The sequence below is a fragment of the Panthera pardus genome, unplaced genomic scaffold (assembly GCF_024362965.1).
Source record: "Panthera pardus isolate Hobbes unplaced genomic scaffold, ASM2436296v1 HiC_scaffold_7, whole genome shotgun sequence".
In the NCBI taxonomy this organism is placed as follows: Eukaryota; Metazoa; Chordata; class Mammalia; order Carnivora; family Felidae; genus Panthera; species Panthera pardus.
The window spans coordinates 6,249,212-6,269,074 of NW_026527002.1; the positions used below are offsets into that span (position 1 = coordinate 6,249,212).

At 44.2% G+C, this 19,863-nt stretch overlaps 1 protein-coding gene across 2 annotated transcripts in view; it reads left to right on the forward strand.

The window, feature by feature from the left end:
• Window positions 1-19,863, forward strand: part of RGS20 (regulator of G protein signaling 20) — an 86,004-nt gene that overhangs the window by 6,108 nt on the left and 60,033 nt on the right. The window lies entirely within an intron of this gene.

The window sequence follows — 19,863 nt, forward strand, 5'->3', positions numbered from 1 at the left end:
GCAAAAAGTAACTGCTGAAATCCCTCATATAATTTTCATAAAATTTAAGAAATGTTTTCACGAATAACAAATAAATGTTTCTCCTTGGCTGACAAAAACACCAGACACAAAATATTAGGTTTTTCAAAAAAATTTTTTTTAACATTTATTCATTTTTGAGAGACAGAGACAGAGCGTGAGCAGGGGAGGGACAGAGAGAGAGGGAGACACAGAATGTGAAGCAGGCTCCAGGCCCTGAGCTGTCGGCACAGAGCCCGACGCGGGGCTCGAACCCACAAACCGCGAGATCATGACCTGAGCCGAAGTCGGACGCTTAACCGACTGAGCCGCCCAGGCATCCCACGAAATATTAGATCTTTAGTGCAAACAGCCCAAATCAGACAACTCAGTCTGTATCAGTCGGGTAGGCCAGTTCATGCTGCAGTAACAAATACACCCCTCATATCTCAGTGACTTAACAATAAAAGCATATTTTTCAGTCATGCCACAGTTTGGGGTAGGTCAGACTCTACCCAGTGACCCCGGACTCACACTGCTTCCGTCTTGGTGGCTCTGCCAGGTAGCAGATCCAAAGTCACCCTCCAGGCATACTTAGGAAAGGGAGAGTGGGAAAGGAAGCTTAACTCCCTCTGAGGGAGGTGAACGTCATTACTTCCATTCGTGTTCACCCTGATCAGAGCTGGGCACGTGGCCAACGTGATCGCAAAGGAGGTTTACATTACATCACAGAGATGACCCAGGTACTGAGAGGCCTCACCATTCCCACCACACCTCCCCCTTGGCCCCACTTGTAAGAGAAAACTCGGATGACTACAAAAGGAGTACGGCATTCCTTATACTTCAGAAAAGCATGTATATTTTTAAAAAATATGTACATATGCGTACATACATGGAAGAATGTATAATATGTATCTGTGCTTTTCAATTGATTTCAAAAAGCCAATCCTCTGAAGTTAAAAACCAGCCATTAGTTACTTTTCATGAATTATCATAAAGGAGGCTTCTGAGAAAATGCGACTCTTCCCTCCAGTGGGAATATCTACAAACCAAGTGCTTGCTTACTAACACCCAACGTTTTATTTTCCACACTGGAACTAAAGATTTTTCTAATATTTATTTATTTTTGAGAGAGAGAGAGACAGAGCGTGAGCAGGGGAGGGGCAGAGAGAGAGAGGGAGACACAGTCTGACGTGGGGCTCAAAACCACCGACAGTGAGATAGATCATGACCTGAGCTGAAGTCGGATGCCTAACTGACTGAGCCACCCAGGTGCCCCAAAACTAAAGATTCTTCTATTCTGAAAATAACAATGTACCAGAAAAATCCACATGAGTTCTAGTCTTCAAAGTTTCAGATAAAAAATTTAAATACAAGTTTTGGTCATGTTTGCCATTTACTTAGACATTTAAATAATTGTCTTTGAGGGTTTTACATTAAAAATTAGGTTTTTGGGGGTGCCTGGGTGGCTCAGTCGGTTGAGTGTCCGACTTCCGCTCAGGTCATGATCTCACGGTCCGTGGGTTCGAGCCCCACGTCGGGCTCTGTGCTAATGGCTCAGAGCCTGGAGCCTGCTTCACATTCTGTGTCTCCTTCTCTCTCTCTGACCCTCCCCCACTTGTGGTCTGTTTCTCTGTCTCTCAAAAATAAATAAATGTAAAAAAAATTTAAAAACAAATTAGGTTTTTGCCATTGGATTATATTTTCAGAGGCCAACATCTCCACCGGTGCTACAAAGTGATTTGTTTTGGCAAAGATCAATAGTATTTTAAGGTATTTCTTTGCTCTTCGGAAGTTTTTCTGAATGAGAATGGGTTAAAGGATATCTGGCATTAGGTAGTTTTCTCATGTAGCCCAAGTGTGCTTTTGTTCTTGAGAACGGAAACCTAGAGTTCCTGAAAACACAAAGGAACAGCGGTGATTCTAAAACTGATGCCTCCGGGTGGCTTCCTGGGCGTTATGATTCACACCACACTCAGCGCCTGGGACAACGTGCAGTAGTAAGTCCCTGTTCCTTGGAGGTGTCCCGGAATTCCCCAATGCTTCTTTTCTTTCTAAGTTTTTGTTTAAATTCCAGTTAGTTAACATAGAGTGTCATATTAGTGTCAGGTGCACAATACAGCAATTCGCCACTTCCGGACCACACCCGGTGCTCATCCCAAGTGCCCTCCTTAATCCCCATCACCTGTTTCCCCCAGCAACCCCCACCACCTCCCCTCTGGGAACCAGTTTGTTCTCTCTAGTTAAGAGTCTGTTTCTTGGTTTGCCCCTCTCTCTCTCTCTCTCTCTCTTTCTCTTTGCTTATTTGTTTTTCTTAAATTCCAGATATGAATGAAATCATACGGTATCTTTATTTCTCTCACTTATTTCACTTGGCAGGAAACGTCTTAACTTCCAGGGTACTGTGGCACCACCACAGAGTCCTAATCGAGCACTAACAGCGCTCCTCTTCTTGGAAATCTTATAGATCTTATAAATCTCTGAAGCACTAAATAACTGAAGACAAACTGATTTACAGCAGGAGAGCTTTGAAGAAAGAAACTGTATGTCCCAAGCCAGTGTCATTCCTGCCCTTGCTCACTCGCTCGCTCGCTCGAGAGACATTTTGAGAGAGGCAAGTGTATGGGTTCTGACACAGCCACACTTCCTGCACAAATCACGTGGAAATATGTTTCAGAGCCATGATAAATGAGGGCAAAATAAGAATTCAAACATGGGGCAGTCCCGGTTGGGAAGGATTGATGGTAATTATTGAAACGGTCCCTCAGATGGAGGTATTCGATGTAAAAAGTCACTGCAAAAGGTGGTTATTGTTTAAAAGTTTGGTTATAAGAAGGAGACACAAATGGGGGAAGGGGCTTACAATTCCATTTGGATTCACAGATACAACAAGAGGAAGGGAGATCAGAAACATGGGTCCTACTCCTCACGTCCAGTAAAAGGAAGTCAGAAGAGACTGTGGTTATGCTTAAAAAAAAAAAAAAAAAAAAAAAAAAAATCCTTTAAGAGGCAAGCGGAAATGGTTTCAGAAGAAAGACATGTGACCTTCAACTTCCTTCAAAATGAGAGGGGAAGTGGGGAGTCAGGGGGAACGATGAAGCAGAATTGGCAATAATGCTAATACTGAGTGATACATACGAGAGTTCACGAGTATATTCGCTCCGGGTTTTATTTGAAAATACACATAATAAAAAGATTTCACCTCAAAGCCTGGAGGTTAGAATTTACCCTTTGAAATTAAGCAACAAATAGACTCATAAATACACAAATACAACTTTCCATATGTCTATTTATACCACAGTGGGAGCTGTTAGCACACGGTTCAGACATCCACTGGATAGCACAACTGATCCTGACCTTTCAGAAAAATCTTTAAAAATGGCAAAAGATCCTGTCTGGAAGTCTAAAAAAACATACTGCCCTGGTTGGCCTCATACTGTTTGGGCTTCCCCCCACCCACCCCACCCCCAAAATCTCATAAATGCTCAGATTTTATTTTTTTATTTAAAAAAAAATTTTTTTTTAACGTTTATTTATTTTTGAGACAGAGAGAGACAGAGCATGAACGGGGGAGGGTCAGAGAGAGAGGGAGACACAGAATCTGAAACAGGCTCCAGGCTCTGAGCTGTCAGCACAGAACCCAACGCGGGGCTCGAACCCACGGACCGTGAGATCATGACCCGAGCCGAAGTCGGACGCTTAACCGACCGAGCCACCCAGGCGCCCCTAAATGCTCAGATTTTAAATTAATGGTTAGGAAAAAAATATATCTAAGGCTCATTTTCCCTATTCAAAAGATCTCATAAAATCATGTTGTTGGCTTTCCTGTCAAAACCAAGCCAGCCTTGGGGCGCCTGGCTGGCTCAGAAGAGCACGTGACTCTTGACCTAAGGGTTGTGAGTTCAACCCCCACATCGGGTGTAGTAAACAAATAAAAGAAAATCAAGCCAGCCTTCACAAAACCATAAAATCACTGCAAATATCTTAGGAAATTTACATTAAAGTTTTGCCTTCTTGCAAGGTAGAGATGTAGGTGAACTTTACTGGGAACGTTTGATTGTAAACTTGTTATAGGTTCTGTCTGAACCATGTATCTCTATTCTGTGGGTAAAAGCAATTCAGATCAGGTTTGTGTCATCTGGCTATTTATTTTAGAAACTTTGGTCGAATGGTTTCACACTTACTGCATTTAAAATGACCGAGAAAAGGAATTTTTAAATGAAGCAAATATGCTGACAGACAATATTCAGTTTAAGCCACGCAGTGACTGTTGGAATAGATTTCAAATATTCAATAACGAAACCCAAATTGCTGAGTACATAAGTAATTGAATCTGACATCAATGATGTAACCAAATATGTTTTTCCATATGAATATATATTTTGCTTATAGAATTTTGAATTCTCAGCACTAAAAATTGTGAGGCTTCATTTTCAACGGTTGGCCATTGCAAGGACTTTTATTTGAAATAAGACCTAAACGTGAACTCAAATATCATAAGCATAGTCTCAACGCATTTTGGTAACGAACTTTTCAGACTGTGTGCGACCAGAAGATAAAAAGAAACAGCAGGAAGGCAGGAGCCCGGCCGCTCAGGAACCTGAGCCTAGGAGTCTGTGGAAGGTGCTAGAAAGACGGTTCAGCACCACACATCTCCTCTGTTTATCCCCTATTTAGCAAAGATCTGTGGGTGGGCTCCCCCAGCAACTGGAGCCTAGTCCCAGACAAACCCTTTCCCCCACCGGCCATGGTGGACGGTGAGGTTTGATGTGACCTTCTGTGCTCCCTTGAGTCAGGCCAGATTGATCCAGTTCAGGCCCAGTGTGTCTGGTAGCCCAGACACACTGCTACGTGCATAATTTTACCTACAAATTATCATTAAAGGCTGCTCGAGGTTATGTAAGAATGGTTAAGCAGAAAGGACCAAATGGAATGAATAAAACATTACTAGAAAGAAATGATCAAAGCATTTGATATTACCAATTTCACACCACATTTCTCCATTCTGTGATGAATCTGCTCTCTCTGCTTCTGCAAGTTGGACCGAGCCCCATTTATTTAAGACTTTCATCTGTGACCATTTGCCCGGAATGTCACATGTTCTGAAGGGTATATTGTTTTAAGTTTTCAGTCAAGGAGAGAGCTTTGCTACCATCAGCAGCATCCAAGGAGGACACGCACTTAATTGTGTTGACAACGTTTGTTACAGAGAAAGGTGGCCGGATTGAACAATAAGCATACACGGTTAGCAAATAAAAGCTAGGCACTCTTGCTTCCTTCTTTCTGTGTTTGTCTTTTCTTTAAAATAGCGGCAAACCGACTATTTCCAACAACTGACTGGTGTCATTAAGGTCGGTGAGCTTCCCCTGTCCCAGAGTTGCAATTTTGGAAAAGAAAGCCAGCATTTTCCACCTTGTGGTGGCCCCTGAGGGAGTCCAGGCTTTGGGGAACCAATCATTGCCTTTTGTGCATTCTTTACAGCACTTGAGATGGGCAGGGTGAAGAGGCGGAGGGTGTGGGAGACAGGAAGCAAAAGAAGGTCTCCCAGGCACAGACTGGGAGATCAGGGAAGTTTGCCATCATCACTCTCCCCTCTCCCCTTCCCGAGACGCTTCTCTCACATTTCCAGGCATACCCGAGGCAACTCATTTTCTCAGTCTGGCCTGGTTTTTCTCACTAGAAAAAAAAAATTAAAGTTCAAATTCATTTGCACTTCGATGTAAATATATTTAATAGATCGTTCCTTCTCACAAAATCTGTAAGGCATTCTAAGATTAGGGCCACAGGAAGACCTTGCAGGGGTGTAACCTGAGGCATCTAAAAGCTGAGCAGAAGAGAAACCTTGGTGTTTGGGGCTATTTCTGGCCCCTTCTCAGAAGCCACACTCCAGGCTGGGCCAAATCCCAGCTGCATCTGGCACCGGCTGCTGCTGCTGATTACAGAGACGCCGCGGCATTCCCGGCGTCCTCTTGGCACTTCGAGAGCCTCCTCTCTCTCTGTGCAACCTTGGCCAAAGGCCAGGTTAGAAGTCTCCTTGGCTCATCCATCAGAAATGAGCTGGTTTTCGGGCGCCTGGGTGGCTCAGTCACTTGAGCCTCTGAATCTTTGATTTCAGCTCAGGTCATGATCCCAGGGTCATGGGATCGAGCCCCATATCGGACTCTGCACTGCCTGCTTGAGATTCTCTCTCCCCAACTCACACAGCATGCGCTCTCACTCTCTCTCTCAAAATAAATAAACATCTTTAAAAAAAAAAAAAAGAAAAGAAATGAGCTGGTTTTTAGAAACATGAAATCACAAAAGAGAGGAGAAAAGAAATGAAGGCTCGTGACAGTTTCAAATGCCTTCTCACGGAGTCAAGACTCGGCGCTCAGCTGCCCCCTCTTGGCACAGAGCTCCCCACCTCGCGCCCAGATGCAATAGCAATTTTGGGGAGCCCAAGAGCAAGATAGGCTCTTGAGCCCTAAAACTTTGTAAATGCCAAGACCGGAGGGAGTCAAAGAATGGTAAATGCTGACATCTGCTGGACGATACGGCATTGCAGGATTCCATCCAGTAAAACCTAACACTGCGTTGGAAATAAAGGAAGTCTGATTGCTTGAAGACATCCTTTATCCCAACTGCAAAAGTTCTGCTAGGTGGATCTTTTTGGTACGCAGGTACAAACCGGGCAGTATGATGACATAAGAGCACTGTCTTTGTCATGGCGAGAACTGGTTTTCGAATTCGGGTCCACGTCGGGTTTAATTCTCTGAGTCTTAGTTTTCATCTATAAAATCAAGACAATGATACCTCTCATACAGAATTTTATTAGTTTTTTTTTTTAATCAATACTTTGAATTTTAAAACACAATCTGCACCCACAGGTCCGGGCTTCCCATTGGTCCCGCGCTGCTGTCCTGAGGAACCCCTGGGACCTGCATGTTTGATTTGCACTCAGTTTCCCCCACAACAGTTGTTAACTTCATTATTCCCATCCACGGGCAGAGCCTCACACGTACTGGGCACATGGTAAGAGCCCAGTCAATGCTGATTTGTTGATTGATTAGTAGATAGAAATGCGTTATTTCCCTACTCTGTTCCCACCACATGGGTGAAACACTGAGTTTTCTCTACCTCTTTAAGACCATCGTTAGGGGGCGCCTGGGTGGCTCAGTCGGTTGAGCGGCCGACTTCGGCTCAGGTCATGATCTCGCGGTCCGTGAGTTCGAGCCCCACGTCGGGCTCTGTGCCGACAGCTCGGAGCCTGGAGCCTGTTTCGGATTCTGTGTCTTCCTCTCTCTGACCCTCCCCCGTTCGTGCTCTGTCTCTCTCTGTCTCAAAAATAAATAAACGTTAAAAAAAATTTTTAAAAAAAAGACCATCGTTAGAATCTCATGTGCTGTGAAGGAAATTAATGATAGTTATGGATCCTGAATGGTCTCACACTCTGTAATTTCAAGTCAGTGCCAACTTCCAGCCTCAAGAAAAACACCCCTTTTAAAATGCAGAGCCAAGCAATCCAATTCAGTGGAGTCCAACTCAAAGAAATCAATGATGGCTAACAAGTTCTCCCAGCAGCCAGGCCGGGCAGCCGGGCCAGCAGAGAGAGAACGAGCCTTGGGACGGGGCCCTGTGCAGCCTCAGTGAGACTCACACAAAGCCTGGCTTATTAGAAACCACTGGAAGAGCTACAAGGCCCAGGCAGACTTCCTGGGCCCTGTCACAAATTTCCACTTTGAGGCGAACAGTGTCTTCCCTTGTTCTTGCCATCTTGGTTGTTGGTTTTTGCGCTCCGTCAGCGTGAAATCGGTGGGTCTGGCCTGGGACCGTGGGGACACACGGAGGCCAGGCTCCTTAAGAAAGACCTGCCCGTGTTCCCTTTTGCATCACGCCTTCTCTGAACACCCATTTTAATAAGCCCCATGCCCTGGAGGCTTGCGCACGGAACTGTGGCCGCTTCTATCCTGCTATTTCTCGTCTATTGCAGTTTACGAAGATTTGAGATAGGTTGTTTAGATCGTGTCATTTCTAAGTTCATTCGTTTAACAAATATTGATTGAATACCCATTATGTCTCAGAATGGCTTTAGGTTTTTTTGAGACACAGGTTTGAACAAGGCAAAGTCCTGACCCTCACAGACTATCACAACTCAGTGCAGGAAATGCTGTGACAAGAGCAAGCATACGGGCAGCTAACCCAACCTGGGAGAGCTTCCTGGAGGAAATGGCACCTAAACTGAGATTTGAAGGCTAAGTAGGAGACTGCCCTGGGAGAGAAGATGAGGAGCAGATTAGGAATGGGTAAGGCTCTTGCACTGTTGGTGGGAATGCAAACTGGTGCAGCCGCTCTGGAAAACAGTGTGGAGGTTCCTCAAAAAATTCAAAATAGATCTACCCTATGACCCAGCAATAGCACTGCTTGGAATTTACCCAAGGGATCCAGGAGTGCTGATGAGTAGGGGCACTTGTACCCCAATGTTTATAGCAGCACTTTCAACAATAGCCAAATTATGGAAAGAGCCTAAATGTCCATCAACTGACGAATGGATAAAGAAATTGTGGTTTATATACACAATGGAATACTACGTGGCAATGAGAAAGAATGAAATCTGGCCTTCTGTAGCAACATGGATGGAAATGGAAAGTGTTATGCTAAGTGAAATAAGTCATACAGAGAGAGACAGATACCATATGTTTTCACTCTTATGTGGATCCTGAGAAACTTACCAGAAGACCATGGGGGAGGAGGAAAAAAAAAAGAAGAAGAAAGGTTAGAGAGGGAGAGAGCCAAAACATAAGAGACTCTTAAAAACTGAGAACAAACTGAGGGTTGATGGGGGGTGGGAGGGAGGAGTGGGTGGGTGATGGGTATTGAGGAGGGCACCTGTTGGGATGAGCACTGGGTGTTGTATGGAAACCAATTTGACAATAAATTTCATATTAAAAAAAAAAGAAAAAAAAAGAATGGGTAAGGATTCAGCAGAAGGAGAATTTATACCTGGAATGAGAATGAACAAGGGGATTTTAGGAACTGGGGAACTTTAACATGATTGATTGGAGCTTTGAGTACAAAGTAATAGTGAGAAAGAAAAGTGGATAAGTAAACAGAGTACAGATCAAATCACAAAAGGTCTACATGCCATATTAGGACCTATAGAGAAATGAGGAGCCAGTGAATGGTTAGAGGGAGGGGAGTAACATGACTGTATTTGCCTCTTAGAAAGATCAGTGTTTCTGCGGGGGGGGGGGGGGGGGGGGGGGGCAGCAGGTCAGAGTGGACTCAGGCGCTGTGCAGACTCCAAGGCAGAAACTGTTTTGGAGGATGCTGTAATTTAATTAAGCGAGCTGGGGGAGTCACAGTGGGGATGTTGAAAAGCGTTCGCCTGGGGAGGCCTGCTGGCTCCAAAACTCCCTCTGGATTCTGCTCTGCTTCTCTGCTCTAAGGTACACGGTTTTTGTTTTGTGTGTGTGTGTGTGTGTGTGTGTGTGTGTGTGTGTGTGTGTTGTGTGTGTACACGTTTACGTGTGTTGGGAAGGGAGTCCCAAGAGAGGACAATGGCAAGTGATTATGTGTCAGAAAAGGGCACGCACACTGAACCCAGAAATCAGCTGTTAAAAGCCTTAGAGACCATCTTCACTAAACCTCTCTGTACAGAAAAAGAAAGTACAGCCCAGATGAGCACAGACTTATTCAAAGTCACAAGGGAAAGGGCTGGTAGAACCTCCCTCTCCTGACTGCCACCCCTTCCTCCAACTACAGCCTTTCCCCTGCTCTGTGCTTTCACCTCTCTTCTCCCTTCTTTCCACTAAGCACCTTAGTGGAGCAACCGAGCCCAGGGGAAATGTTAGGATTCAAATGATGGCAGTGTTGGAAAGTTTTATATACAGACAACGTAAGAAAAACAAGACTTTGGTGGCACGTGGGTGGCTCAGTCTATTAAGCATCCAACTTTGGCTCAAGTCATGACCTCACAGTTCGTGGGTTCAAGCCCCGCATCGGGCTCTGTGCTGACGGCCCGGAGCCTGGAGCCTGTTTCAGATTGTCTCTCCCTTTCCCTCTGCCCCTCCCCTGCTTGCACTCTGTCTCTCTCTGTCTAAGAAAAAAAATTAATTAAAAAGAAAAAGAAGACTTTTAATTATATGAGCAGCCCTGTCCCCCGCAGTTCTCACGCTTGCGTTTTCCAAGCTTGTTTGCTTCTACCAACTCATAGGATTTTGATGAAAGTGTTTTTCATTTCTCATAGTTACTGACATCAATCCTTGAAAAGCCTTAGGACGAACTATTACAATATGAACCCTTGTTAACCTGTTCTATATCCTCTGAAGAGAAACTGCATATGAAGTGAAATTAATAAATGTATGATTTACAAGTTTATTAGACTTGGTCAATCATTGTGGAAAGCTTGGCTGCGTGACGATTACAAGCTTCCTTGAAAAAAATAAATAATTAAAGAGAAACTTTATAAATTATACAGGGTTTCGACTGTATTGTATTTCATTCCAGAATAACAATATTCTGTACTCCATGGATTTAACTTAGGAAAGGTGTCTGACACTACATGAGGCAAATTCTCCTAAAGCCTTCATTTGATGTGTTATTCTTTACGGTCTAAAATGTTAGGGCTTCTCTGTTAGGACTCAAAATACTGCTCTGAAGTTTTAGGTAAATCAGGCTATTACAAAAGCTGTATTGTCCTTTTAGGACCTCAGCAAACTAACTGTATTACTAAGGAAAGTAGAGAATCAGCAGCCATGTGATTAACTGAGCCAGTGCCTAGAGACGTCAGTAATTCGATCTCCAATGGCAGCTTGGAAGCCTAAAGGTCATGGAATTCTCATTACTTGCTGGGTGTGACAAGGAGGGGGAAATAGGAATTTTGGTCTAAGAGAAATCATGTGGTCAAAGGCATTTAACTACAATTAGCAACTATCAGGGGCATTCAGGGATATGGATCAACAGTATCACTGTCTTCAATTACTGTCTTTGTCAATCATCATGACTGACATCAGTAAATAATGACCATGTCCCCTGGATGTGGGTCAAGAAGTATGGCAGTCGTCGGAGGCATTGGTCGGTGGCCCAGTTCTGCTCCCCACCAGTCCTAACAAATCATCTGAGCTCACTGGTCTGTAGTTTCCTCATCAAATAGCTGTAAGGATGGGGCGTGGTGAGTAGTGAGATGCATGTATGAGAACATTTTGTGTTTGTACATTGGGGTAAAACATGGCAATTATTTTATGATAAAAATAAGTATGCAAAATATAATTGGGATTTTCTTAGAGTACTGCTTACTATTCCCTAGGAATAGCTGCTTGGATATGTGTGTGTGTGTGTGTGTGTGTGTGTGTGTGTGTGCACGCGTATACACACATATACACAAATGTATATGTATATACATACCAACATACACACATATATATGTTTTTTTTAATTGTAAGCATCCATGATTTTTTAAAATAGAGTAAATTGGACAAATGAAATTTTTATAGAGCTGGAGAGCCCATAAAACATCACTAAAGCTTCAAAAATTCACTTGGAATTTTTCTTTTCAATTTTCTGATATTTTACGTAATAATAATCCCCTTCCTGATCTCTAGAGATATGGAAGAGTATGGAAGGAAGAGCACAGGTTTTAGTTTAGTTTAGTTTTTTTTTTTCTTCTCCAGTTTTTTTAATGAGCTAACAAACAAGAAAGATGGAGGAGAAGGCCCACGTAGATCTTAAAATCTTAGGACTTTGGTACATGGACCTTTTTTATTCCCACCATTTAAAAATGTTTTAGTTAAAAAATAAATAAATAAAAATAAAACAATAAAATAAGAAAATAAAAATATTTTAGTTAATTTATATTTTTGAACTAGAAAATTCAGAATTAGACTAGTCCAGCCTTACAGCTGTGAACTAATACAATTGTTGTGGTCACCTCTACATAGGCAGAATGGGCCCTCCCCCCAACACACACCCCAAATTTGGTTCAGATGTCCAGACCAATGAGGCCACAGAGAGCATAGAAAGGTTTATTATTCACATAATGAGGCCCTCCGAGGAGAGCAGGGCAGGATGCTAACAGGTCCAAATGGCTTTAGAGAGCAGAAGGAGAGTGGCTTGGGATTTCATGGTAAGGTGGGAATTGAGGGTTCTGCTCTGCAAGAGCCAGGACTTGCACCGCGTGAAGGTCCTGCAGGTGCCAAAAGAGGAAGCATCTAGGCTGTCCCATCAGGTTGCCCAGATGTGGGGCAAAAGGGAAGAAGAGTAGTGGGGACTGAAAGCTGTCAGCCATCAATCAAGCATGAAAAAAGGGGGTGGAGCCAAACTCTTTAGTACAGACTCTATGACAATAATACAGAGCATAAAAGTGTATACAATATAGTACATCCATCTGGCCAGTGGCCAACCGCCACTCCCTGATCCACCCGAGGCAACCACTCTTCAGTCTTACCAGCGGCTTTGGAACCTCCCAGAGACAGGCTATGTATATACAAATATACGTACGTGCGAGCATGCACACACACAATTCACTCCTTTTGCTAAAGATCAAAGGGTAGTTAGTCACTGGATACTCCAAGGTTTTGTTTAAATTCCTTCAAACTTCTGTTGTTTTCTAGATAAGTGTCTTGGGCCAAGTTATTTCACCTGAGTCCCAATATAGTTTTTTGTAAAAGGGAGATGAGGCCAATACCTGCTTGTGGAGTTCACAGAAAGAAATAGCCAGTGTCTAGAATGTAACAGCGAATGTCCCTTTTGCCTTGTTTCCTTCTACTTCCATGGCTGCCCTCTTTCGGCCTCTTTTGCAAACTCCTCTCCCTTTATTGACTGAAATATTGGAAGTTCCCTAGGTTTCCATCCTTGGCCCTTTTCTCTTCTCACTGGACTCATCATCCCTGGCTAATCTGAGCAGTGTCAAAGGCTCTGAGGCAGCTTATGGACTGATGAGTCCATTCAGCTCGGTCTCCTACAGCTCACACATGAATTTACAAAAGTCTACTGACCATCTAGATTTACATGTCTAGTAAGTACTTCAAAATTAACAATATGTCTTTACCCTTCCCCAAGCTCTTCTTCTCCTAAGTTCTCGATCTCAGTAAAATGGCACCTTAACCATCTGGTTTTGAACTGAAATTTGGGAGGCATAACCTTGCCCTTGCTTTCATTCCCACCTCTAATCAATCCCCAGGTTTTGTTCACACTATTCAAAAGTATCTCTTGATCTGTTCATCTAGCTATCTCCATCCCACTGAATGCTTTTCTAGATCATTTCCCAAAAAATTATTGCAACAGCATCTTCCCTGATCCCTCTTTCCAATCATGCCTGCCTCTAAGTAACACCAGAGGACAGAGAGATCCTTCTACAATACAAACCTGATCCTGTGAACTCCCTGATTAAGTTTTGTCAATGACTCCCCATTTCCATCTGGACATGGTTCAAATTCCTTAAACTGACTCAATCTTGTTCTATCTTTTCATCTCTTTCTAGAAATCCTACCAAATTCCAACAGCTTTAAATACCATATTATGCCAATAACTCCTAAATTTACATCTCCTAGACTCCCACCCAGACCTCTACCCGGAGCCCAAGTCTCTTTTACAGTAGCCTTCTTAACATCTCCATTTGAATGACTCATAGGCATCTAAGAAATGTGTTTACCAGGATTCTTGATTTCCCTCCCCATCTTCCTCAATTCAGCAAGCCACCCAACTGCTCAACTCAGAAAACCTGGGTATTATCTTTAATTCCCTTTTTCTCAGCCTGCACTTCAATCCACCTGAAGTGCAATTAATTATCTCTAAAATATTTCGGTCTATCCGTTTCTCTGTATTTTATTCCCATTACTGTCTAAGTCATCGTCTTCTCTCACTTGGACCATCGCCAAGCCTGGTGTTTCACTATGCCCGTGTGTGTCCCCTTCCAATTCACTCCAACACAAAGCACCAAAGGAGTCTTTTAAAAATATAAATCAGTGCATGTCGCTCTCTTGCTTAAAACCTTTCAGTGACTTAACACTGCTTTTAAAATAAAATCCAAAATCCTTGCCGTGACTTACTTGCCCTCCATGGGGCAAGTCTACATGGATTCTTACTATCCCCTCATTCACCACACTCCAACAGCAGGTCATTTTCTTCCTGACTCACTTTGACTGCAGAGCATCTAGGACAGTGCCTGGTACTTGAGACACGTGTGACAAATGCTGAAAAGATGAATAAATGAGTGGCTTACAAGACTTTTCTTGGACCCTGCTTCAGCTATTCTCTTTCTACTTCTACATATTACAGTCTAAGCCCCACTACATTGTAGAATAGAATGAGAGTTGGCAATGCCTACCTTGAAACACTTTTAGCTGGTGGCAGCAGAAATCAAAACGAGAGAACCCCAAGAGATGGGTGAAAACTCTGGCAGAATCAGGACTGATTCACTTCGCCATTTTTCCCCACTGGGTGGACATTCTCGGGCTCCTCTGAGCTCACATCTTGAAGAGTTTTCATGTTTTCTTTTCAACTGTGGTAAAATATAAATAACAAAATAATTTACCATTGTAACCATCGTGAAGTGTGTGATTCAGTGACATTAAATACATTCACAAGGTTGTAGACCCAACACCGCTGTCTATTACCAGAACTCTTCTATCAACGCAAACACTCTGCATCCATTATACAGTGACTCTCCATTCTCCTCTCCTCCCAGCCCCTGGTAACCACTATGCTACTTTCTAGCTGCATGAATTTGCCTATTTTTAGTACCTCATGTAAGTGAAATCGCATAATATTTGTCCTTTTGTGTCCAGCTTCTTTCAATTGGCATAATGTTTTCAAGGTTCATCCATGTGGTAGCGTGTGTCAGACTTGCATCCCTTTCTATGAGTGATTAATATCTATGTTTGTTTTTTTCATTCATTTGTCCAACAAATATTTACTGAGCACTTTGTTAAGGTCCAAGCAGTGCTCTAGACCCTATTCATATAGCAATGAACAAAAAACAAAAAGTTACTGCATTCGTCACACAAATAGAGAAGTAAATATATAGCACGTCAAACAGTAAGAAGTGCTATGGAAAACCAATATTGCAAGACTAGCTGTATAGGAAGAGGAAACCTTCGTGGTAGGATGCGACTATTCATGTCGTGCCTTGAGGGCTAGTGTAAGGTCTTTGGGTTTTACTCTGAAATAAGAAGCCAATACGAAGTTTGGAGTTACAGAGTGACCTAACCTGACCTACATTTTAAAGAAAAATCCTGGCTTCGGTATTAAGGGAATATGAGGCAAAATGAGGCAAAATGAGACAAAGGGGAAATAGAAATACCAGCGAGGAGGATAACCCAATAGTCCAGGTGAATGATGGTTAAGACCTGTACCACAGAGTACTAGTCGAGGTTCTCCAGAGAACCAGAAACTATAGGATATATAGGTGATAGGTAGATTATGAGACAGGGAGAAGGGGGGAGGGGAGGGAGGAGAAAGGGAGAAGGAGGAGGAGAAGGAGAGGGAGAGGGAGAGGGAGATTTATCTTAAGGAATTGACTCATTCAGTTGTGTTGGCTGGCAAGTCTGAAATCCGCAGAGCAGGCCAACAGGCTGGAAACTGAGGAAGGGTTTCTGTGTTTCAGTCTTGTGGCCAGATTTCTTCTGAGAGAGAATCTGTTCCATGCCTCTTCCTCGTTTCTGATGGTTTGCTGGCAATCTTTGGCATTCCTTGGCTTGTAGATGCATCACCCTGATCTCTACTTTCGTTTTCACGTGGAATTCTCCCTGTGTGTGTGTGTGTCTCTGTCCAAATTTCTGCCTTTTATTTTACACCAGTCATACTGGGTTAGGGGCCTACGCCATTCTAACATGCTTCATCTTAACTAATTATATCTGCTACCACCCTATTTTTTAACAAGGTCATACTCTGGGGTACTGGGTTCAGAACTTCCACATATGATTTTAGGAGGAGACCCAATTCAGCCTACAACACAGAGTGATAGCTACGAATATAAGAAGCAGCTGGGAGTTTGCTGAAGTGTATGAAAGAAAGAGAGAAGTCAGGGATACTCCAATGTTTTTGACCTAAACCAAAATGATCAAGTTGCCATTCACTGAGATGGAGAAGAAAGTTTGGAGGGGAAAATCAAGAGTTCAGCTTTGCATATAATGCCAATAAATATATGGATAGACTGTATATTCAAATAAAGACCCACCTCCTACCCTAAGCTCCTCCTGTGGTTGACAACATCAGCGGGAGGCAGAGGGCCCAGGTGTCTCTGAAGGAACTGAGCAGACAGAACCTGCAGTGAGTCCTTTCCCCAGACATCCATGTCACCTAAGTAGTCCTCATTTCTAGTCCCCTCCACTTCTGTTCCTAGCCCCGCCTTCGTCACTATCAATGTTCCATTATACGACAATTACTTATAACACCTCCATAGAAGCCCTAAGCATAGATCCACTTAAAAAGTTATTAAAAGAATGTATGAAGTCAGAGCTAATTATGAGCTACAGGGATATTCTTTTTAACAGTTGTACTTTCACTAGGAACACTGAGATTTGAAGTGAACCCTAATAGAAACATGTTATTAACAGTTTGGTTGGCCTCAAATTCATATTAACCTGTGACTTTAATATCCATGATCTGTCTATCTTATATCTTGACATTTTCCAATCTGCATGGTTTGTAGTCAGCACAAGCAAAGACTTGCCATTATAGCTTTAAATCACTGTCAATTAGATTCTTGGATCCCAGTGGAGGAACTGTCTCTCCAAATAGCATAAAATAAAAATATATAATATGGACAAACCACACCAAAACAGAATTTTGAAGAGAAAAAAAAGAATCCAGGGGGAAAAAACAGGTCATCTTATAAAATTAAATCAATTTCAAATTCCATTCTAACTGTGATTTTTATTCTAAAGCCTCTCAGAAATTTTTCGTTAAAAGTAGTTCAATCTTGCCATGGATGTTTCTTTTATGAAACGATGCTATTTAAGGGTGAATAAAAATTTTCAATTTGCCTTCTAAAGGGATGACACTTTGCATATATTGATTTGGATGTGGTGATGTTTTCCTTGACATGGTTCAATAGCCAATATGATTAATTAGGGAAATGGACATTCGATCTTCATAAAGTATTCCCTAAGTCTTTTGGATCCCTAAGGAGCAGTGCTTCCAAGAATACAGATTCCAAGATGATTCCATTTTGCAGCTAATATTAGTGAAATCGTCTGACTGTCATCTAGAATCTGGCCTAACAGGAAGACAGGGATCTCTAGAGTACTGCGGGCAGGTGAAGGTCTTTCCTCAGATAACTTGTCTCAGATCGAATTTTGTGGCTACACTAATACTCCCAGAGCTCTGTCCTTGCCAGGAGGGCCAGAGGAAGTCAGATTTCAGCACCCTACACCTATCATGCTTCACATCCCTGCTTGTTAGAGAAGCCAGCGGCCCCTCCCCAGACTCCCTGTGACTGCAGTGTGTCCAGACACCAGCCAGCATTGGAGGGCAGGCTGCTGATCCTGAGAGAAAAGACCAGTGCAGGGAAGGGTAAAAGCTGAATGTCTCCAAAGGAGCAGTGGAGCCGGGCTTTGTGTTTCTGGGGCTGAGTTTCAGACTTTTATCCTGCCTGAACATTTCCACTATTTTCCCTCACAAGCGTCTCTGTCTTGAAGCAAAGGACCGAAGCAAAATGCCTAATGAAGCGAACGTGGGGGGGGGGGGGGGGTGCAAACTACCCAAGAAGAAGGACTTGGAAGGGGAGAAGAGGGAAGGGTCAGGTTACAGGTTCAGACATTCTCACAAGACCATTTGAAAATATGAACTTGAGACACAAATTCTGGGACCCATGGATGTCCCAAGAGGCTTCCTTCAGGCCCCTAGGAGTGGGGCATGTATCGCAGAAGCGTGCCTGCTGCTCATTTTCAGCAGTTTAAACTTAGTTCAAGCCCTCAAATGAAGGTTGGTCGGGAAAGGTCGTGGGTGGGCTTACTCAAGCTCTGGGTAACCAGGGACTGACCCGGTTCTTTCCTGACTTCCTTTGCACAGGGTCCTTCAGGACCCTGTGCCCTCCTCCGGTTAGGTTTCTGCTGCCATCCAGCTGCGCGCTGGAGGCATACACTGCCACGGCCGGCCACCGGCCAGCTGTAACTGGCAGGTGCGCGCGAAGTTAGCTGAGACCCGCCCAGGTCCAGCTGGCGGCGGCGTCTGAGCTCACTTGGCGCCGACTGAGCCCCCACCCCAACCCCAGACCAAGGGGTTCGTCCTCTGCCCTCCTCCCCTGAATGACGAATGCTGGGCGCCAAGGCAAGGCCGGAGGCTCTGAGCGTTTTCCAAATCTCTCATTTCCCCCTGCCTCGAGTGAGCTGTTGGCGCTGCTCCAGAAGCTTCCGGGGCTCTCAGCTCCAACCCCTAAAATAAACGCACGATGCCAGAAAGCGGGGGAGGGGAGAGCAGCAACGAACGGGGACAATGAGAATACTAGGAGAAAGACCCCATTCTCCAGGAAAAGGTAATAAGGGAAGCGACACAGTGTGAACTTACTCGGAAATGCAAACCAAGCTTCACTCTCTCCCCGAGCGCATACAAACGACCGAAAGACAAATCAGCCAACAAGCTCGGTGGCTTCCAAGAAAGGGTCTCATGAATGAGAATAGGTTGCTAGGTTTCCCTCCTCCCTCCCGACAATCGCTTCCCACAAGACTTCCACCGCCCAAAGAAAACATGCCGGGCCTGGCAACTACAAAGCGGGGGTGGGGGTGGGGGGATCCTCGCCGAGCCCACGAGGCCGCCCGCGGCCGCTCCCGCCTTCAGGACCCTGGAGAGCGGCCGCCGCGCCCTAGGGACTCCCTCCCTTCCCGCCCACTAGCCTGGTCCCCTCCCGCGCCTCGCCACCCAGTCACTTTTATTCGCGGCGTCTCGCCTCCATCTTCACTTTTCTTGGCAACCACCACTCTTGTTTTTCACAAACAGATTAAACTTTTTGTTTTGCTTGAGCGGGCTGTTTGGATTGGCTGAGTTAGGTTCTGGACCGTAACTTCACTCAACGTTAGTGGACCAAGAAGCTCTAAGAGCTCAAAAATGAGAGTCTGACTAGGCAGGTGACCTTAAAAAACCACTGACTTCAATCCCTTTACTTCACAAGTGAAGTAGAAAAATTCAAAGAATAAAGAGACTTTCCCAAGGTTAGCCGTGGTGTTAGTTGCAAGGCTGAGTCTAGAACCCTGGGCTTCTTTCTAAATGAATGCTTCCCTCTACTTTCAAAGAAAATAATAACAATAATTTTACCTTCACACTGGCCTTGTAGATATCCTAAGCAAGAAGTGGAAGGTGGAAAGGCCTGCATTCCTGAGAATAAGATGGATACATAGGGTGCAGAAAGGGGCCCTGCATACTGTGCCCTCATGAGCCCCCAGAGCAGTCCTGGTATCCCACCCACTCTCACCAGCATGACCAAAGTCAAATGAGCCAGCCCCGTCTTCCACTCGGCCAGGGTCTGGGATCCCTCAGTCTTCTGCCACTATCCAATTCTCCCCAGACACTTCTCTAGACACTTGGTTAGTAGTAACCAAGTCCAACTTCTGTGCCTCCAGCAGGAAGAGCTCCAGGCACCTTGGGAGGTGGGAAAGGTGAGAGGGAAAGAGAGGAGAGCAAGAGTTGTGAAAGTGAACTGGGAGTGGGGCGCCTGGGTGGCTCAGTCAGTTAAGCGTCCGACTTTGGCTCAAGTCATGATCTCACCGTTGGTGAGTTTGAGCCCCACGTCGGGCTCTGTGCCCACAGCTCAGAGCCTGGAGCCTGCTTCGGATTCTGTCTTGCGCTCTCTCTCTGCCCCTCCCCGGCTCATGTTCTGTCTCAAAAATAAATAAAACATTAAAAAAAATTTTTAAGTGAACTAGGAGAATTGCATTCATAGGAGACTCTAAAGAA